Raw genomic sequence first — 21,039 nt, 5'->3', positions numbered from 1 at the left:
ATCAGGTGGTAGGTGATCTAAAAGGCTGAAGTACCTGAGACACTGGAGAGCCAGTCTGAGTAGACAGTACTGACCTTGATGGGCCAATGGTCTGATTCAATATAAGGCAGCTTCATGTGTTCATGTGACTACCAAGATGAAAGTGATCTGGCAGTGCTTTCTTTTAATTATTGGTTTTGTGTCTTCCTCATTCCTAATGAGGACTGGTATGAGAATGAGCTCTGGAGGACTTGTGGGTTGTTGCATGTTGAAGGGAAAAGGGATGTGGGAAAGGTCATGGTTTTAAAGCAAGAAATACTCTCCCTCACACACATTTTTGTGCAGCATATTGGTATTAATGGCTGAAATCCTGAGGATAATTTCCTGGGAGTAAGCCCCGTGGAATAACGTGGGGCTTACTAATGAGTAGACCTGCTGAGGCTTGCTCCATATGGTAAGCTCTGTTTCCCAGCTGTTCTAATTAGAAGTCTTGCAGGTTACAGCGACAGAATGCCTCCCCCTCTTTCCCTTTATAATTGTTGACCACATAATTTTATACGTTACTGAGATGTGCAAATACAGACACAAATAGTTGTTTTTTTTTAAAAGTGAATTTACTGATTAAATCTCTCTCTGAACTTTCATCCCAGATGTTTCAGTTTTAAATGCAAATTAGGTGCATAGGCTATTGACTGCTTCCTTCTCTAGCCCTCTCATTCTGCATTCTGTCACAGAGGTAAGATCCCTTGCAATGAATTAATGATATATTCAGTGTTAAATGCATTTAAAAAATAAAATAATATCCCAGTAAGCTGCAAGTTCATTTTCCATGAAGCTATGTTAGTGGTGCAAAATTTTACCTTGCTTGACATGAGAAAATACCAAGAACCAGATCTGTTAAAAATGCATCTTGTGTAGATTGTATCAGTTGATTTCACCTTCATCATTTTGTAATTAAGAGTTGCACATCATTTTTTTTTAAAGTAAGTATAAGGCAGCTTTATAAGCTTATAGTTCCTGCCATGGGGATTGTGAATGTACTGTGTTCTTGATTGGTTCATATATGTATCTAAGGTCTTTCATGCATGGGCACTTTGACTTGCTTTCTCCGCTGGTCCAACTTGGTTTTTTGTTGGAGTGATGCATGAGTTTTCCGTCCCTCGCGTCCCTCGTGCCCAGCCCGCACATTGTCCAGGTCATCCCAATCCTGTTGTAACATGATTCTTCGATCTCCCCTGAGATCAGCCCGGGTCAGATCATCCCCATTTCCATGCATAAGCCAAAGCACAAAAGAGGGGAGCTGGCGGGGTGCCGTTTTTCTCACAGTAAGCACTACAGCCAATTACAAAGCAGCGTTTTCAAGGGGCGGGGACTCAGACACTTCCAGATTTCTGCTGGCGATTCTGCAGTACTCCAGAAACCCCATTGCTTTCTCCAAGGCAAACAACAACATGCATAGCATTTTTAGAATTCGGAGCAGAAAAGTAGGTCAAGAGAGCCTCGAACCCCAGGTAAAACTCCCATGCATAAAAGACCTATATCACTTACAGTGCAGTCCTATTTGGTTGGAGTCAGTGGGCTCAGAGCAGTGTAACTTTGCATAGATTTGCACTGTTAATTTATGTACATTCAGTTACTGTGCCCTTGATGATTTCTTGGCAGCTGAATGTATGAATCAATTCTATTGAAAAAAACACATTTGAGGGGATCTGAAGCAAGCGAGTTCTGCTTCTGGTTTTTGATCAGCAATGGCTGATTCACACATATGAGCATAATCTGTTCTATGTATAGGTCATCCCTTAATGACACTGGGTTCCTGAGCCATTACATGTGTCACTACTAATGAAGTATTAGTCCGTTGCCTCATTAAACATGATAAAACAAAAAAAGCAAAGGCGCTTCATCCAGAAAGCTGTCATTGTGAGGGGCAATTTTGATTCCGGCTCCAATTTATACCCAGAAGGAGATCTTAGAATCTATGAATCATTCTTAAGGAAATAATGTATTATTTGTTTTAGTTGCATGTCAACTTCCCGCCTGAAGTACCCAACGGTAACTCACAAATTAAGATCCAGCAAAAACATAATGCTATTTAATACGTGTTAGTATCCTAAACACACAATTATCAGCTGTTGTCAAATAATCATTAAATCATTCAAAGGCCTTCCAGATTTGGGGGTGGGGGATCAGGATCTCCCGGAAAACCTGAAAAAACACGAACACATGAAGCTGCCTTGGTCCATCTAAGTCAGTATTGTCTACTCAGACCGGCAGCGGCTCTCCAGGGTCTCAGGCAGAGGTCTTTCACATCACCTACTTGCCTAGTCCCTTTAACTGGAGATGCCGGGGGTTGAACCTGGGACCTTCTGCATGTCAAGTAGATGCTCTACCGCTGAGCCACAGCCCCTCCCTCAGGTAGAGGTCTTTCACATCACCTACTTGCCTAGTCCCTTTAACTGGAGATGCCGGGGGTTGAACCTGGGACCTTCTGCATGCCAATCAGATGCTCTACCACTGAGCCACAGCCTCTCCCCAGCACTAGCTTCTCTTCCTAGGGGGAAGGAAGTTCAACCACCTGAAGATGGCAGGTGACAGGGCCCCCCTCAAAACCCGTCCACCCATCATACAATGCAGCAATAAACCCTTGTGAAAACTCAGGTAGGTTGTTAAGGAAAAACATGGCCCTTCTGATATAAAATGATAAAATGTCAGTGGAAGAAAGAAGCAGCACATCTGATAAACCGTCCGTTGGTTGATCATCAAACGTGGTTCTCGACTCTTTGGCTGCCTTCTCTTTCTCTCCTGTCTTCGTTAAAACATGAAAATAAAGAGTTCTTTGAGAGATGCTATGTTTCTGCATGCTCTTCTTCACAGGTTTCTTTATTGTAAGCTAATGGGGTGGATTATAATTGAGCTAGTCAGGTACCAACTGGGCACATGAAATTGCACTTTTGAACCTTTATCAATGAATCAGTGAAACAAGTTTGCTGTTTCTCCCCCCTCTGACAGCCCTCTTTTGATTATAAGAAGTTGTGTTTGCCCTCCAACTCACTGTGCAACTCCAAATTGCTTTGAAAATTGCGTAGGAGGAGCAATAACAGAAGCACGAGACAATTGCTTGTCTTTCCCCCCACACTTCCAAGATAGTATCTGAAAGTGGATCTTGTGTGTCCCTCACAGGGGTGTGTGTTATCTCCAGCTGCAAGGTGTCTCAGAACTGAAGAAGAGAAGATTTTTTAAAAAAATATGCTGACTTTCTCTACCGCTTATAGAAGAATCAAACCAGCTTACAATCACCTTCCCTTCCCCTCCCCACAACAGACACCCTGTGAGGGAGTTGGGGCTGAGAGAGCTCTAAGACAACTGTGACTAGCCCAAGGTCACCCAGCTGGTTTCATGTGTAAGAGTAGGGGAAACCAACCCGGTTCACCAGATTAGAGTCCGCCGCTCATGTGGAAGAGTGGGGAGTCAAACCCAGTTCTCTAGATTAGAGCCCGCTGCTCCTAACCACCACTCTTAACCATTACACCACGCTGGCTCTCTGAACAAAGTAATTGCACAAATCCTCCTTACCTCATAGGGTCCAAAGCTAGACCTGCTAGAAGATGTAGGGATGCTAAGAGACAGTATTTGACTGTCAGTATTTGACACAGTATTTGACACAGATGCCAGTGTGATGTAATGTTTAAGAGCGGTGGACTCTAATCTGGAGAACCAGGTTTGATTCCCCACTCCACACGAGATGGGTGGACTCTAATCTGGAGAACCGGGTTTGTTTCCCCACTCCTACATATGAAGACAGTTGGGTGACCTTGGGGTAGTCACAGCACTCTCCGAATCCTCTCAGCCCCTTTTACCTCACAAGGTGTCTGTTGTGGGGAGGGGAAGTCGGGGAGGGGGTATCCCGTTTCCCCTTCCATTTACTGACTGCGTTTTCTGCCTCCCCTCCCCCACTGGTTCCATTTACCCCTCCCCTTCTGCCTCCAGTCTCTTTTGCGCCCCCACAAATGCCTCCCCCCCGTTCCTCCTCCACTAGGTGCCTCAACATTGACCACCATTTTGGCAACCCTGAACGCTGCCGAAACCATTTGTCTTACTCTCAGTCTCTGTGCACGCACAGACATCACTCTGAATATTTTGTGGATGATTTACCCCACTTTTTTTTTTTTTTTTTTTTACTTTTTAAAGAAATTTACACCCGAGGATTTCCCAGTTCACACAAAATATTCTCCATTCAAACAAGACAAAGTTGTATTGTTCTATGGGGAGATGGCAGGTTGATACAATATCCTAGAAATCCACTGTCTCTCATAAGAACATAAGAAAGGCCATGATGGATCAGACCAAGGCCCATCAAGTCCAGCAGTCTGTTCACACAGTGGCCAACCAGGTGCTTCTAGGAAGCCCACAAACAAGACAACTGCAGCAGCATTGTCCTGCCTGTGCTCCACAGCACCTAATATAATGGGCATGCTCCTCTGATCCTGGAGAGAATAGGGATGCATCGTGACTAGTATCCATTTTGACTAGTAGCCATGAATAGTCCTCCATGAACATGTCCACTCTCCTTTTAAAGCCTTCCAAGTTGGCAGCCATCACCTTAATTCATCTCTTTAATTCATTATCGGTTCCAACGTTAAGAGAGAGAGAGAGAGAGATACAAGGATGTTAAGAGCTTCAAAACTAACAGTTAAGGCAAAGATGGGAACACAGGAATGTTTTCCTTTTACCTAAAAAGATGTACTGTTCTAGCACTTGTTAAACACTCTTCCTCCAACTGACACTTTAATTCAGTGTGTTTATCATGTTTCAGCTTTCTGGCTCCCAATTATGAGTTGTTATAACACCGGGAACAAATTGCATAATCAATGCACAGCAGGGAAAAAAGCCAGATTAAAAACAAAACATACCATTTAATCGCCCACAAATAAGTTTGGCTCTTATTCAGTCATCCAGCGCATGGTTCCTGCACATTTTAATGCAGATGTGAGGAAAAGATGTGACCATGTGCAGCTCTCAAATAACCCATGATATTTCATACAAAGGAGCACGGAGCAAACTATCATTTGCTTAACCAACGATCTGACCCAGAGGCGTCTTTGAAACCGCCAAAATAACTATTTATGTTATCTGTCAAGAAGCCAAGTACTGGCATTAAAAATATCTTCTATAATTTTGCTTTTGGGTCCAGTGATTTACAACCAAAGACGAGAAAAGGGAAATGAAAATGTTATCCTTTTGATGTTGGGGAGGGATGCTTGATAGTTCAACACAGCTTTAAAATATCCCGTAGGTCAGGCTGAGAGACCGTGGTTGGCTTCCATTCACCCAATGGGCTTCAGTGTTGAAAGGACATTGCCTTTCACATCATTCTCCATTGGCTACAAGGGAAAGATTTACATTCCCTGTTAAACTCTCCCAAAAGGCCCGTTGTAGGAGGGTGAAGTCAGGCAGGCAGGTTCTGTAGGCCTCCGTGGTTGGGAAAAGGGCAAGCCAAGAATGAACACACAAACACACGAAGCTGCCTTATAGTGAATCAGATCATTGGTCCATCAAGGTCAGTATTGTCTACTCAGTCTGGCAGCGGCTCTCAAGTGGCTTTTTCACATCATCTGCTGCCAGATTCCTTAAAAAAGAGATAGCAGGGGTTGAACTTGGGACCTTCTGCATGCCAAGCAGATGCTCTGCCACTGAGCCACAGCCCCTCCCCAATGGACCACAGACAAAGGCGGACCTGAGACCTATCACAGGCAGCACATCCATCTCAAGTCATCTGAGAATGAGCTAGGAATTCGGCATCTCTTTTTCATGAGGGGAGGGGCCATGGCTCAGTGGTAGAGCATCTGCTTGTCCTGCAGAAGGTCCCAGGTTCAATCCCCAGCATCTCCAGTTAAAGGGGCTAGGAATGTAGGTGATGTGAAAGACCCTCTGCCTGAGACCCTGGAGAGCCGCTGCCGGTCTGAGTAGACAATACAGCCCTAGTGCTTACCCAAGGTTAATTTGCTCTTTTTGGGGTGGGGGGAGATGTACTGACTAAGAAGCCATTTGTACAATACATTTTCCTGAATATGGCTCTGTAATCCAAATAACTATTAATGAATATTTTTTAATCAAGCACTCTACATAGTTAGGGGTAAGCTAGGCAAGGTGACGTTTCAGCAGTGAAGGCAAACAAAGTGATTTCAGTCGTGAGGGGTGAGCTTCTCAGCAAAATTTAGCTCTTGGATAAATTCTGTATTAATTTTAAAAAAAAAAGCAAACCAAAGAAGTGTCTTTACGGACCATTTACAGTGGCTACCTTTATTCCTCATAATTAACATTGCAGTGTTATCACATAGGACCATTATACTCTTTAAATGGTGTGTACAGCTCATATGTGCAAGAGCCAGCATGGTATAGTGGTTAAGGTGTCAGACTAGGATCTGGGAGACCCAGGTTCGAATCCCCACTCTGCCATGGAAACGTACTGGGTGACCTTGGGCCAGTCACACACTCTCAGCCTCGACCCTGGCAAGTATTTGGATGGGAGACCTCCAAGGAATACCAGGGGTGTGACGCGGAGGCAGGCAATGGCATACCACATCCAAATGTCTCTTGCCTTGATAGCCCTACGGGGTGACTATAAGTCAGCTGTGACTTGGCCCACACAGGTTTTGAAGGGCTGCTTTTTAAAAATTCCTTTAGCGACCACCTGTGTGATTGCCGAATAAGCGAAATAGAAACCTTAGGGCACTTACTTCTATTCTGCAAAAATTGGAACAAGGAGAGAACTAGGTGGACCACACCTATCTTAACAAAGTACAACTTTCCCTCTGAACCCTGGATTATTCCCTTTCTCTTATCATATTTAGAGGTGGATATCGAGGAAATACATCAGGACGCCAAATATTTAACCCAGGTATTGGTTTGAAAACTATCCCGGTAAATGACACTGGCATTTGGCTTAAGAGATTTTGTTGAACATGTATAATTTTATTATAAGCTTTATACACCTCATATATTTAATATATTTTAGGCATCTATGTGCTATATGTATATGCTTATGACTTTGTTAATGAGCAATAAAAGACATACAAGACTCGGCCCAAAAAAAGCCCATTTATTTGCTTGTTACAAAACCAGCATACAGATCCCACTGAGTTAGTCAGAAAAATGTTCCTAAAGGAATATTCTGAAATAGGCAGGAGGACAGAAGAAAAGGACATGGCCCCATTTTCTCCCCAAATCCCCTCATAAAACTCTGCTGCAAGGAAGCTCTTGATTTTATACCCAGTTTACCAAGTACATTCCTTGCCCAGCGACATACCTTTCGATGTTAGAAGGAAATACTACCAGGAGAGCATTAACTCTAGCTCGATGTTCGACTATGCCCTCTGCAGTATTAGAAGGAAAATTCAAAAAGACTCCCTTTTCACAAAAGCTCTGTCCCTGCAACAGTGGTGAACCAGAAACACTGGGACGTGTCCTTAGGTGCGGTTACTATAGGGAGGACAGGGAGAGGATTCTTGGCCCTCTTTTAAGAAAGAGCACTGGTTATCCCGAATTCTTTAGAGTTAACATCCTTCTTAAAGATGAATTTTCTCAGGTAACAAAGTTAGTGGCCAGGTTTTGTAGAATAGTATTTAATTATAGGAAATCTAAATAGAAATGAAAATTGTTGTAGAGTGGATTGGTTGTTTAATTTTGTATTGTTGACCAGTTTTTAAAGAGAGTAATATTTTGTACAGCGTTTTAACCAAAAGGTATTGTTTTATACTGTCGGTTTGGGTAAGGCGATGTACCTGCAAACATTTTATGTTTGGTCTAAGAACTGTAAAATTGAATAAACTACCAAACGACCCAGTTTTAACCCTCCCTTTGGGGCAAGGAGGAGTTCTCCTACTCCCCTTTCAGACATTCGCTGGCTTCCGATGTGTAGAACAATTATTAAAGTCGTACGTTCTCTTTCTGCATTGCCCAGCTGTAGAGCTGGGGACTAGAAAGGGCAGAGTTATGCATCTGTTGGGCTACAGCACTTACGAAACAACGTCTCGATGGCGGTTCAGCCAAAGGACTGTTCCACGGCTGCACATTCTGTGTTAAGCTGCGGATTAGCGCTGGGAGGGAGAAACCCAGCGACAAAAGCTCCTGGTGGTAGAAAGATTATAATTATTATTTAGCTCCATTACTTGCAGATACAGGCATGAACATGTCCTTTCAGTTAATGCTGAATTGTAGCATTGTTGCAATTAATTAATTGTGTCTGTGTAGCTAAAAATTAGACTAAATTTATCGGATAAGAATGTGTATTAAATCCTTCTTGGTTTTTGTTTTTTTGGTCTGTGCGAAGTACAAATGAAGTGCAGATTGCTTCTTTTTAATACAAATGGAATGCACAATTACAAGTGAAAGTAAAAATCAAGAAACCTTGGTTAGGGTTGCCAACCCTGGACTGGGAAATTCCTGGGGATTTGGAGGGTGACAGCATGGCGTAATGGTTAAAAGCGGTGGTTTGAAGTGGTTGACTCTGATCTGGAGAACCGGGTTTGATTCCTCACTCCTCCACATGAGTGGTGGGCGCTAATCTGGTGAACTGGGTTGGCTTCTTCACTCCTATACATGAAGCCAGCTGGGTGACCTTGGGCTGGTCACAGCTCTCTTAGAGCTCTCTCAGCCCCACCTACCTCAAAGCACCCTTTGAGGGTACTTTGAGGCTGGCCTCTGGCTGGGCTTTGGCTGAGGACACGGCCTTGGCCTCTTCCTTCCTATCTACCTTGAGTTTGAATGGGGGGGGGGCTTTCCATGGCTTTCACTGGCTTTCGATGATTGTGTGTGTAATCACATATGCTCCTATGTGTTCATATATGCTCATCTCTGCTCATCTGTACTCATATTCCTGTACCCATATGCTTCTGTACTCACATATATGCTCAGTCATACTCATGTATTTTCATGTATTCTCATATGTTGTTTGATGGCGGTTTTTTTCTTCTTCTGGCAATTATTGTGCTTTTGCTTGTCTGTTCTCTTACTGTGTAGTTACCTTAGTATGTAGTTATTCTTAGTGTGCAGTTATTCTTAGTGTGTAGTTTTTCTTTGTAGTATGGATTCCTTCAAATAAATCTATTTGAATCCTCAGCCAGAGCCCAGTCAGAGGCCTACCTCGAAGCACCCTCTTGTGGAGAAGGGAAGGTGATTGTAAGCCAGTTTGAGTCTTCCTTAAATGGTAGAGAAAGTCGGCATATAAAATCCAACTCTTCTTCTTCTTCTTCTTCTTCTTCTTCTTCTTCTTCTTCTTCTTCTTCTTCCTCACAAATGGATTCTGCACAATTGCAGAGCTAAGCCCAGGAACACTCTGGAGCTGGAGGACATCAGAAAGCCGGGGCTCCTTTCCCTTCACTTTAATTGCAGATTTTTGTGAATGTTCAGTAGCACCTGAAAGACTAACAAAAATATTTTCTGGCAGGGTATGAGCTTTCGTGAGCCACAGCTCACTTCTTCAGATCAAGGAAGTTAGCCTTGTAGCTAGTAGGGAGTTGTTGCAGTTCATTGCTAGGGCACACACTTTATAGGGCAGGAACCCTTCCCACCCCCCTAATTAAGCAGAAAGCAGGGTTCCCGCCTTACCGGGAACCATCTTTGCTGCCCCGGGGGGAGAAGGAGCGATCGCGGTGGAGGGGGAGGGAAATCGGGTCCGGCCAGCCGACATGTGCGTTTGCGCGCGCACGGGGGCTCGTGCCGGACCCGATTTGCCCAGTTACAGCCTTCTCATTGGCTGGGGCAAGGAAGGGCTCCAGCCAATGAGGGCGGAAGGCGGGAGCTGGGTGGGGGGCGTGGCTAGCCTCGCCCCTCAGTATATAACAGGGGACTGGCCCGCCCACAAGCTCACTCCGTTTTCTTACCCAAAAGGGCTCTCTGTTAACGATGGGATTCCACCCGAGCTGTCAACAGTAAAATATTCTTCATTTGATCATGCACTGGGTTTGGTAAGATCTTGTGGGCATTCAGCTTTGTTAGCAAAATGTGACATTCAATCAGCCTTTAGGTTGCTTCCAGTACACCCGGAAGACTTTTGTTTACTTGGTTTTAAATTTGGGGGGTCCTTTTACGTAGATAAGGCCATGCCAATGGGCTGCTCTGTAGCATGTGCTGCATTCGAAGCTTTCAGTTCCTTTTTGGAATGGGCAATACAGTGGCGCACAGGGTTGTCCACAGTAACTCATTATTTAGATGATTTTTTATTTATCGGACCTCATAACAGCCCCTTATGTGGCAACCTTTTGACAGCATTTGCCACTCTGGCGGAGGAACTAGGAGTGCCACTAGCAGCAGAAAAGACAGAGGGCCCCTCACCAATCCTTACATTTCTAGGCATTCAGATCGATACCATCAATGGGACTTCCAGCTTGCCGGAAGAAAAACTCCTGGCTCTTAGGGCGTTGCTATCCTTAGTTGCTAATAAAGCAAAGTTCACCTTGAAAGAGTTACAGTCTCTTATCGGCCATCTAAATTTTGCTTGCCGGGTTATCTCCCCGGGCAGGGCTTTCTGTGCTCGCTTTAACCAAGCCACGAGGGGCGTAAGAGCACCTCACCATCGTATCAGGGTTTCCAAGGGCATGAAAGAAGATATTCAAACGTGGCTTCAGTTTCTTGAGCAATACAATGGCATATCCCTCTGGCAACACAACCTTGTTTTAGGTCGGGATTTGCAGGTCCACTCTGATGCTGCAGGCAGCATCGGTTTCGGGGTTTATTTTAATGGACAGTGGTGTGCACAGCGTTGGCCTGTGGGTTGGCAGGGGTCAGGCGTATGCCGGGATTTGACGTTCTTAGAATTATTCCCCATTGTGGTTGCCGTTTATATCTGGGCTTCTCATTGGCTGGGGCAAGGAAGGGCTCCAGCCAATGAGGGCGGAAGGCGGGAGCTGGGTGGGGGGCGTGGCTAGCCTCGCCCCTCAGTATATAACAGGGGACGGGCCCGCCCACAAGCTCACTCCGTTTTCTTTGTGAACCCACCCACCCTCCCTAAAGTTTATTGCTTATAGTCACAGCTTGGGGCGGTTTAGCATGTGGATGTGTCATTTTGGGGGGGGAAGCTCCATAGGAATTGGTCGCTTCCCTGGCTTTGGGAACCCTATCCCAAGGGTTTTGGGAGAGGCTTCTGGGACATGCCCTGGCGGCAGGGCAGGTGTCCGCCTCTTCCCAAGTGGTGGGGGATAACACCCAGTGGTGTTCGTCCTGGTGTCATCCTGGTACTGCCATCCCAGTTGCCCACAGCGGGAGTCCTGTGGGCAGTGGTTACTTCATGGCCGTGGTGGACACGGCCTGGGCGCTTGACACATCTCGCATGCTGCGCCACGAGGGTCGCAGCTGTTTGCCAATTCCAAGCTGTGGCCAATTTATTCCAAAATCAATCTAATTCCTACAATTAAATGTTTATAATGTTGTTGTTTAATAAAGTTGTGTGTTAATAAAATGTTAACTTTTAAAAAATGTTTGAACTTATTGAATAGCGGCGTTCCTTTTAATTAACCCTGGGTCAGCAATGTTCATCCTCATTTTCAGCAGGATTTGCTCTTCCTTTGCCCCTCCATGATTATGCGTACAACGCTACTGATGATCATGATGAAACTAAACACAAGGTGACAACATATTTTGATGCACTAGGGCTTGATGTCCACATTGTTTCAGTGATCTCTGGAAAGTGTTTCTCCCAGGAATTTAGTAGATTGTCTTCAGTAATAGTAAACGATCACAGATCATCTTGCAAGATTCTCTAATGCAATATTTTCATATCACATTAGAGAATCTCAGCATTAAGCTGTAAGAAAAGGACCTGGCATGCTGTTCCAGTACCCTTAATTTCACTATCGTGGATGTGCGTACTCATGATGTATTTTCCCCCCTCAAAGGTATCCATGGGAATCATGTTAGAAAAAGGGGGAAACTGCTTCAAATAATCATAGAATCATAGACTTGAAAGGGACCACCAGGATCATCTAGTCCAACCCCCTGCACAATGCAGGAAATTCACAACTACCTCCCCCACACACCCCCAGTGCCCAGAAGATGGCCAAGCTGCCCTCCCTCTCATGAACTGCCTAAGTTTATAGAATTAGCATTGCTGGCAGATAGCCATCTAGCCTTTGCTTAAAAACCTCCAGGGAAGGAGAGCTTACCACCTCCCGAGGAAGCCTGTTCCACTGGGGAACCACTCTAACTATTAGAAAATTCTTCCTGATGTCTAGACGGAAACTCTTTTGATTTAATTTCAACCTTTTGGTTCTGATCCAACCTTCTGGGGCAACAGAAAACAACTCGGCACCATCCTCTATATGACAGCCCTTCAAGCACTTGAAGATGGTTATCATATCCCATCTTCAAGTACTTGAAATTTTATTTTTATTTTTTAAAACAACATAAAACACAAATACAACATAGAAGATACACATACAACATAAAAAGTTTTATAATGTAAACAACATTGCTTCTTTACTTCTAGAAATGCTGCAAAGTTTGACAGATGACAGTCAGAACAAATCCTTAGGAGTAAAGAGATACTGAATCCCAAATGGCTTGGGAAAACCAAATAACTATTGTGTAGGAACCACAGCAGTGTAGTTCTTGTCTGAATTTCCTTGGTAAGGAGAGATGAGTGGTCTTGTCTTCCCATATTACCCTACTAACACAGGCTCCTGTGTCTCTACTAGAAAGGTGGTGAACAGCATTTTAAACAACAAGTAATAAATACTAATATAATGTGAATACCCTGCTGTGGATACCATGGCAAATTATGTTACTTGCTTATTGCAAATCAATTATTATATCTGGCTGACACTGGATTTGCACGAATAATTTGACAATAACTCTTGTCCCCATCTCATATTGGTAAGGAAAAAAAGAAGAGTTGGTTTTTAAACCCCTATTTTCTCTACCTTTAAGGAGACTCAAACCGGCTTACAATGGCCTTCCTTTCCTCTCCCCACAACAGACACCTTGTGAGATAGGTGGAGCTAAGAGAGTTCGGAGAGAACCGTGACTAGCCCAAGGTCACTCAGCAAGCTTCACATGGAGGAGGGAAACCAACCCGGTTCACCAGATTAGAGTCCACCGCTCATGTGGAGGAGTGGGGAATCAAACCCGGTTCACCAGATTAGAGTCCACCATTCATGTGGAGAAGTGGAGAATCTCCAGATTAGAGTCCACCATTCTTAACCACTACACCACAGTGGCTCTGGTGATGCTCTTCTGGAAGGGATGGAGGCAACAAGATCTCTGTTGGGAAGTTGATATTTCTATTTCTTGAATTTTAAGTATCTCAGGTATGCTATAACAATGCATCTTCTCATCAAGAAAGACTTTAAGAGGGCAGTTTAAGGTTTCTTTCTATTTCTTCTGGAAATGTATTGAGAATGTGTGTGATTTGCAGCTCAGTTGAGTCCATCTTCATCCAGCACTAAATCTCACTGAATTTAATGAGACGGATTTATGAGTGAACATCCAATTGGAACCATGCAGCATGATCCTGTGTTCCTTTAAACAGAAAGACACCCCATTGAAGACACAGGGACTTGCTCCGTAGAGCAAGGCAGTGCATGTCTACTTACAGTTAAGTCCCCTAGTGTTCAACTGGGTTCGTTCCCAGGTGATTGTACATAGAACTAAGGTCGAAGTCCATGGTACTAACACTTACCTGGGAATATCCCATCAAATTCAGCAGAGTATAGTTTTGAGTGAACATGTGCAATCCAGTGCAGGTTACTTTTGGGGATTATCCAATTCTTCGCTTCCTTCTCAACAAGTGATCTTTTACAGTGCAGTCTTAAGCAGAGTTACGCTCTTCCAAGGGCAGTGACTTCAGTGGATCTAGAACAGTGTAACTCTGTTTAGGATTGCACAGCAAGTCTTTATATTAATGCAAAATGGTCAGTGTATCCTTACGCTTATAAAGGAACTTGATTTAAAAAAAATATAAGACAATATTTGGGGCCTGCAAGGAACATTGTATATTCCCCTCCCCTCCCCAAGCTGACCTCTATTTTTACCGAAGACGTTTATCTGTGCTTTTTCATCAGTCTAGAGCATACATTTTTGGTTAAGAAACAGAAGACAATTTCTTCGTCTGTCTTCTAGGCTAAGGAGGTTGAGATAAAAAAGAATTCCTGCTTTAAAAGTCACACATGGCTGTAATTTAAGATTTTTTTTTAAACCTCCTTGTCCGTAACAGTTGAAAGAAACCTTCAATGAAAGTTTATTAACTAGACCAGTGCCTGAGGCAATAAAGGTTCATTTATAACCAGTTTCTTGGCTGTTTTTCTTCTCCTATTTTTTGGTTAAACTCCTAGCGTAAGATAATACTTCACAAAATTAAACCTTTGACCTTCTGTAGAGTTAAGTCGCCTTTGATTAGATAAAGTAACAATTTATGGTCCGGCTTGAGGTTGCACATGAAATGAATAATGCAAGAGAGCGGATGAGGTCTGAGAATCTATTGCTTTTGAAGAGAAGACTGTTAAAAAAATTCTACCCTCTTAATTGAATTGTTTTGATTCTCTATGCACATTCACAATATTTCAAACTCTGTAGAAAAAAGCAGTCGTTTGGTGACATCTTTATAATATACAGTTTAATTTTTGAGTCACATTGAGCAGTGTTTACCAGAGAAGAAGGGGGTTCTAAAAATACAACAGACAGCAATTTTGTAGTTTAAAGAGAGTTGGATATTGTGTTTTCTATTTTTCCAGCCAGATACAAACCATTTGTTACTAAAATGCAAGTTCCATTGATTTCAGAGGGATTTATTTCCAAGCATGTATTATTAGGATTGCAGAAAAATGTTTTGCCGTGGGATGAAGCTAAAGCCATTCTTCCTGCGGCATATAGGGAAGAAAGTTTGCTAAAAGAGCTTGGGAGAATCAGTGCAAAGAAATGCAACATGGTCTCTCCAGCACTAGAGCATTTAAAGAGGCTGGGAGGATCTCCAGAGCTGGCACCTGGCAGTCAACCCATCTACGCAGGAGCAATTCCTTAAACGGGAGAGTCAAGAACATCCAGACAAAAAGCTCTGGGTGCCACTGTTAGCCCAGCTGGATGTCACACCTTGCACCGGTTGCAATGGTAGGAGAAATTTAGGTATAATCATGAATTCTGCAGTAGCAGTGGCAACAATGGCAGACCTACATTTTTGGGATCCTAAAGCTTGAACTGTAATAGGGGCCCCTTCGCATAGCGACAATCCACCACCCAACATCAACGTGTGGAAAAAAGTATTGGTTCGTTCTCTAATGGAGAGGTTAGAAGGCCATCAGAGGGGGCTCATTAGGATAAAGAGGTGAAAATCCTGATTATTAGTGTTAAAATGCACAGGCGAGGCAAGTGCAGCCTGAATTGAGAATTCAGATGTCTTTTTATGGTTCCGATTGGCTCTAGCCTAAGGGCTGAGCCATAGAACTATTAAGCCATGCACCAATGTAGAATTCGAGGATCTAGATGCCAAAATGTAGGCTATGAATGGATTTTGGCGAGCTCAGCGAGCCCATACAACTGGGGGTTCGGGCGCTGCAAGCCCCCGAGAAAAGTTTGACATTTGACCAATTGCAGGGACATTTTGAGGCCATATGAAATGGGTATTAGAGCTTATTCTAAGGTCAATATTAAGTTATTCAACCCATTGGCTTATGATTCTATCACTAAAATATCCTTATTTTAATAACAAACACTTTTTAAAAAACTCCATTGATTTTGTTGAAAAATTCACTCATTAAAAAAAAAAAGTTGCTTCAGACCCCCTCTGGGATTAGGGCCCTGAAGTTTAAGCTTCATTAGTTTCATGGTAGATCCGCCACTGACTAGTAACAAAAAGTTGTAGATGTTTTGCATGCTAAATCCCACCTGCATGCCTAATTTTCCAAGGCTACACCGATGAAACAGACAAGAGTAAAGCCTTTTAAACATTTTTAGTTTTGTTTCATGAACCTTTCTCTGCCTGCTTTTGAGTTCGTCGATATGGTCCTTTTCTGTAATAAAATGTATAAATAAATAATCGCCTTTCTGCAGCAAGGCACTCAAGATGATGCACAGACCACTGAATATATCCCTTCCAAAATTGTACAAGCAGAAATATAGATGTAATCGTGCTACCCCAATTCTCATTTCTTAACCCTCTGTTATACGTTGCTGCAGTCTCCTACTCCACCCACTTTCTGTCATGTTAGTTTGCTCTGCAGCAACCTATCACCAATTTAAAAGACAAGAGGTGTTTTAAAATTAAAGACATACACGCTGAGTATCCCTTATCTGAAATGCTTGGGACCAGAAGTGTTCCGTATTTCAGATCTTTCCATATTTTGGAATATTTTTGGAATATTTGCATATATACATGAGATCTTGTCGAAGGCTTTCACGGTCAGAGTTCATTGGTTCTTGTAGGTTATCCGGGCTGTGTGACCGTGGTCTTGGTATTTTCTTTCCTGATGTTTCGTCAGCAGCTGTGGCCGGCATCTTCAGAGGAGTAACACTGAAGGACAGTGTCTCTCAGTGTCAAGTGTGTAGGAAGAGTAATATATAGTTAGAAAGGGGGGGGGGGTTGAGCTGAATCATTGTCCTGCAAAAAGTATTCTGACTATATATTACTCTTCCTACACACTTGACACTGAAAGACACTGTCCTTCAGTGTTACTCCTCTGAAGATGCCGGCCACAGCTGCTGGCGAAACGTCAGGAAAGAAAATACCAAGACCACGGTCACACAGCCCAGATAATCTACAAGAACCAATAATGAGATCTCTTGGGGATGGGACCCAAGTCTAAACACAAAATTCATTAATGTTTTATATATGTTTTATATACACTTTATACACATAGCCTGAATGTAATGTTAAACAATATTTTAAATACTTTTGTGTACACTGAACCATCGGAACGCAAAGGTGAGAGAGGCTTGGCGCACTGCTGAGGGCCTATGAGTATTGCCTGCATGTCGGCTCAAAACCTCTGGTTTCCTGCTCTGAGGGAAGGGCCTCTTGATCTTTGGGTGTTTCTCGCCCACTGCTAGGGGAGGCAGGAACTAAATTCTACTTCCTGTCACCTCTAGCTTCCAGTTCTTCTCCTGCCTTGCTGGGGAGAGCACGTCCAGCCTATTTCTGTGACTTAGATTAGTAAACAGTGTACCTTTTTGGGTCATTCTGGTTGGATTTCTGGTTAAGGGCTACTCAACCTGTACTAGTAAATGTGGTTGTTCTGATGATAGGCCACAAACAGATGTATATCTCAGTGTCTAGAACAGGGGTCTCCAACATGGTTCCCGTCGACACCTTTCTTTGTGCCCACCAAGCGTTTTTAGGAAGTGAGTAGGTCCATGTGGGATTCTTGCCCAGCAAGGCTTCTGATTGGCTATGTGGATTGAAATAAAATTGTTTTAGTGGCAGCTGCTGCCCCAGTGTTTTATTCTCACTCACCCCTCCTCCCCGGTGTATTTTAAAATCACCCTTCTTCTCCCCTGCACTTGGACTTCCTCTGTGTGTGTTGCTCCACCTCCTGCAACAGACATTTTCTTGTTGCACCCACCACCCTTTGTCAGAATTTCAAAGAGATCCACGTGCTGAAAAAGGTTGGGGACTCCTGGTGTAGATAAAATACAAGCCGCAGGCTTGGCAGAATCATGGCAATGGGATTTCATCTAGCTGAGAAAACCAAGAAGACTTTACTTCATACCAAATGTCCCATTGAATAAGGCAGTCTGGTGGCCGTCCTTGAGTAGCTGATTTTAGACCTGTGCGAAAGAAGAGTAGTTTTTTATACCTCGATTTTCTCTACCGAAAGTCTCAAACCAGCTTACAATCACCTTCCCTTCCCCTCCTCACAACAGACACCTTGTGAGGTAGGTGGGGCTGAGAGAGTTCTGAGAGAACTGTGACTAGGCCAAGGTCACCCAGCAGGCTTCATGTGTAGGGGTGGGGAATCGAACCCGGTTCACCAGATTGAGTCCGCTGCTCATGTGGAGGAGTAGGGAATCCAACCCCGTTCTCCAGATTATAGTCCACTGCTCATGTGGAGGAGTAGGGAATCCAACCCCGTTCTCCAGATTAGAGTCCGCCGCTCATGTGGAGGAGTGGGGAATCCAACCCCGTTCTCCAGATTATAGTCCACCGCTCATGTGGAGGAGTGGGGAATCCAACCCCGTTCTCCAGATTATAGTCCACCGCTCTTAACCACTACACCACGCTGGCTCACTGATGTGCCCCTTGTCCCTGAGGTCTGCAACAGGCAGATCTCAAAGAAGACAGATATTCACCGGGGAGAAGACATTTCCGGTGATTTCCACTTTTGTTCAGTGGCTGAACATTATCTTTTGTCGCCTGTGGATTCCCTTCCTTGTTAAGATTTGTGTGGGAAGTGAACTTCAGTAGCCCTCCCCACCCCCAATCCCATTATCACTTCTTTGAATTGGCAAATTTGAATCTCAGCTCTGAGATCTTCCTAGATTTGTGAGGGAGAGGGAGGAAATATTCTGCTGGATAGCACTGAAGAAGAAGATTTGTGGGGAGTGGGGGGAAGGCGTTTATTCAGTATGTGCTTCCGTTGGTTTTGTCTAGCTGAAGTTAAGACCCGAGTTCCTGTTAAGACTTCAAGAGCTTTGAATTGAGTTATAATTCAGGTGCACCCAGCTCTTACAAGACACCTTGAACAGCTTTTCCCAAGGAAGACTATAGGAACTGTCAGCGGCAGGGAAGATTACTTCGGAGCCACGATTGTTGAATTGAACTTTACTTTTTGATGTTTTGCTTTTTGAATTAAATTGTTGGACAAGATTAATTGCACACAGTGAGAGCTTTAAATGAATTGCTGTGTTAAAGCATTAAACATATAAGTATGTCACATGGGGAGAGGGAAAGCTGGGAGGTTTAATGAATAAATGTATTTAATGCATAAAATGCCTAAGCTAATTTTTTAATTCCTTTACTAACGGTCTTTATTGGAAATGGGGGGAGGGAGGAGAAGCATCTCTTTATTCATCCTTCTGCGATGGTTGCGGCAATTTTGCATTCCCCCATCTTGCTAATCTTCTGGTTCCACAGAAGTAAACAATAGATTTCATAAATTAGAAATATGCGCTTCAGAACATGCCTCTAAAGATAAAAAACAAGGCTGTAAACATTTATGACTGAAACAAACTAGATTGTTCAAATACTGCCATGATGTATCATGTATATCAATATGGCACTGATATCAGTTAGAATGCAAACAAGGTTTTAAATGATGTACCCCTTCATTTCAGCTGGAGAATCCACTTTACGCCATCTGCCTATCAGATGGTTAGGAACCAGGACTGCGTATTAATGCCACATGTTCGATTTTTTTCCCTTCTCCTTGTAATGGTTAGATTCATATTGCTAATAGCTGTGCAGGAGCACTGTCGATGAAATTTGTGTGACGCTGGAGTGATGAGATATTTATAAAGTGCCCTGTCTCCCTGAATAATCAGCAGGAAGAATGCCAGACATAAACAGCTTATCAATTTCAGAATATTAATGATAACTACTGCCTACAACTGTAATAGGGTAGCTTTTTTGACAAGTTTTTTTAAATGTTTGGAACAGTTACTGGCAAAAAGTGAAGAAGAAAAAATGCTTTAAAAATCAACGTCGTTATGTCTGTCTTTTGGATATGCTTTTAAAATTTTATTTTGTCACAAACATATAAATCACCCTGTGGCATATGCAGTATTTACAACGCTTGTAGATAAACATGTAAAAAACGGATCACATCTGAAATTCCTCATCTTAAAAGGAAAAAAGAAAAAGAAAAGAACAAATTGTTAGGATCACAGCGCTTGATAGGTATTATGTCTTTTCCCACTGCAACTGACTGGTGAAAAGCAAAGCTAGAAATAAAGAACGTCCCAAATATTAATTTTAAATTAGATGCATCGTAAAATTAGAGAAGAGGGTTGTTTTTTTAATTGCTTTTGTATGGTGATATCCTTTTGTAGATTTTTTGGTACGGTAAGTAACTCAGCCCTGTTCTAATGGCTTCTAGAACACATGAGCTTCAAGAAGGGTTTGGGTTGTTTAACGGCTTCCAATACATAACATGTCCTTTTTGCCTTTTGTTGGTATGCCTTTGTGGTGCAGCCATAGAACCTCTATGGAGATGGCTGGTCTTGATCACAGTGTAGTCTAGCCAGGCAGGAAGGTCCTATGGGGCCGCAGGGCCTCTTTAGGGGCTGTTGGAACCACTATTCTCAGTTGTAGTAGTGTTGAGAGCCAGCGTGGTGCAGCGGTTAAGAGCGGTGGTTTGGAGCAGTGGACTCTGATCTGGAGAACCGGGTTTGATTCCCTACTCCTCCACGTGAGCGGTGGAGGCTAATCTGGTGAACTGGATTTGTTTCCCCTCTCTTCCACATGAAGCCAGCTGGGTGACCTTGGGCTAGTCACACTCTCTCAGCTTCACCTACCTCACAGGGTGTCTGTTGTGGGGAGGGGAAGGTGATTGTAAGCCGGTTTGATTCTTCCTTAAGTGGTAGAGAAAGTCAGCATATAAAAACCAACTCCTCCTCCTCCTATTCTTCTTCCCCTCCTCCTCCTCCTCCCCACATGATCACATGAAGTTGCCTTATACTGAATCAGACCTCTGGTCTATCAAAGTCAGTATTGTCTACTCAGACCGGCAGTGGCTCTCCAAGGTCTCAGGCAGAGGTCTTTCATATTACCTCCTACCTGGTCTTTTCTACGGGAGATGCCAGGGATCGAACCTGGGACGTTCTGCATTCCAAGCAGATGCTCTACCCACTGAGCCACAGCCCCTGCCCTCCTCCTCCTGCTCCTCCTCCTCCTTCTCCTCCTCCTCCTCCTCCTCCTCCTCCTCCTCCTCCTCCTCCTCCTCCTCAGGGAGACACAGGGTCAAGGGGCCTGTGAATCCCTGGTGTGGTTTTGCTAGCGCTGTGGAACCAAAGGAATTTTGGCATAGCATCTTATGGGGCTATATGGCGCAACCGGATTTTGAAATGGGCCATGTTATAAAGAGATTTTGCAGGTGCCCCATATTGGACATGGACAGTTGGGAGAACTGGATAACTAAAGTT

The 21,039-nt window shown here is 43.6% G+C and overlaps 1 protein-coding gene and 1 non-coding gene across 4 annotated transcripts in view; one reads left to right on the top strand and one right to left on the bottom strand.

Moving 5' to 3' along the window:
• DACH1 (dachshund family transcription factor 1) overlaps window positions 1–21,039 on the top strand; it is a 399,681-nt gene that overhangs the window by 179,588 nt on the left and 199,054 nt on the right. The gene's annotated exons all lie outside the window — the stretch shown is intronic.
• TRNAS-GGA (transfer RNA serine (anticodon GGA)) lies at window positions 20,689–20,761 on the bottom strand. The gene has a single exon. It is a non-coding gene; the product is annotated as a tRNA-Ser (tRNA).

Source organism: Euleptes europaea, chromosome 16, assembly GCF_029931775.1.
Source record: "Euleptes europaea isolate rEulEur1 chromosome 16, rEulEur1.hap1, whole genome shotgun sequence".
Lineage (NCBI taxonomy): Eukaryota > Metazoa > Chordata > Lepidosauria > Squamata > Sphaerodactylidae > Euleptes > Euleptes europaea.
This window is presented reverse-complemented; position numbering and strand designations above follow the sequence as displayed.